This window comes from Eulemur rufifrons, chromosome 16 (genome assembly GCF_041146395.1).
Source record: "Eulemur rufifrons isolate Redbay chromosome 16, OSU_ERuf_1, whole genome shotgun sequence".
NCBI lineage: Eukaryota > Metazoa > Chordata > Mammalia > Primates > Lemuridae > Eulemur > Eulemur rufifrons.
The window spans coordinates 62,020,940-62,022,581 of NC_090998.1; positions in this window are offsets into that span (position 1 = coordinate 62,020,940).

The following is a 1,642-nucleotide window of genomic DNA, read 5'->3' on the forward strand; positions in this document are numbered from 1 at the left end:
CCCCTGCCCCTGTGACAGAGCAGGCCCTGCCCTTGGAGGAGGGGGGTAACCACAAAAGCCACTTTCTGAACATTACCCCCCAAACCTGGCCACTTGCCTTTTCGCCCTGGCAGGTCAAACCCCACCCTTGAAGGGGCAGAGTAATGAGAGAAGCCGGTTTCTGGGCTGGGACCCGCAGCGGCTTCGGGTGGCCCTACGGCTCTGGCTGGGCCAAACGGACAGACTCCGCCCTTGCCGAGAGAAGCCTCTTTCTGGGCTGAGACTCACCACAGCCTCTGGCAGCAGGGCTTCCCCAGCTGGGTGGCTTGACTTCCCCTCCGACAGCGCAGACACTGCTCTTGGAGGAGGGGAGAAATGAGAGAAAACGTTTTCTGGACTGGGGCATGCAGTGGTCTCAGGCAACGCCCCTCCCCCAGCCTGGCAGGGCAGACTCCACTCTTAGAGGCAGGGAGAAAGGAGAAAAAGCCTCTTTCTCTGTGTGACTGGCGTGAATCTGTGGGACCTTGGAACTAAGCCAAAGGGGGCAGATGGTTGATTCCGTCTGATGGGTTGGTTTTGATTATCTCATAAGAACATAACACTAGGGCTCACCCTTGGTGCCCAGACTGCTGTCAGCTTTGGGGCTTGTGGTCTGGGAAGGAAAATCTTGGCCAGGGTCCTTAGCAATTGCACCAATTAACTCCCCCCACCTGGGGCTGCCTCACAGGTGTGGCAAAAGAGCCCTGAATAACATATTAGCTGCTCTCCACTAGCAGCAGATCAAGCAACCACAGAAGTATATGCTCTCAGGCTCGCAGGTACCTGTTGCTCTTCTTACCCCACCTAAAGTGGCAACCAGGCTCAAGTAACCCTTGGGAGTGAAAAGACATTTCCCAAAGACTGGGGCACTTATATACCCCATTTGGGGGTTTAGAGCCCAATACAAAGGCATTGGAATACCTTGATAATCGACGCCTCCACGCAAACTATAAGCAACCCCATAGCTCAACACAGTGCCTTGCATCTCAAACTAGTGGAGGGTGGCGGAGTCTCACACACACACACACACACACACACACACGAGTGATTCACCACCTGGAGACTAAGCAAGGTGTCCAAACTCACTAATCTCTTTTGGCAAGAGGTGAAGACAACATGTCAGGGACAACCTACCAGGCTAAAACACCTCTAAGGCAATACAGGACCACAGTGCATCTCCCCAGAACTGTTAAGGAATGTCCCTTTGGGTACTTGGAGTTAAAGCCATAAACCAGCCCCAGCATCCCCAGTTCTTGACAAAGTAGTCTGATGAGAAAGAATCAGCAAAAAACACAGGAAACATGAAAGATCAGAGAGAAAAGTCACCCCCAAAAGAAAATATTTGATTTCCATCAATAGATACCAACTTACACAGTATGATTAAACTGAATATGGATTGTAAGAAAACTCAATGGAATTGAAGAGAAATAGAAACCAAACATAAAGAAGCCACAAGAACAATACAGGAAGTGAATGAAAAATTCTCTAAAGAAATTGAAATACAATGGAAAAACAAAACAGAAATTTTGGAAATGAAGGAGGCTTTCAAGGAACTTCAAAACACAGTGGAAAGCCTCAAGAACAGAATGGATCATACAGAGGAAAGAATCTCAGAACTTGAAGA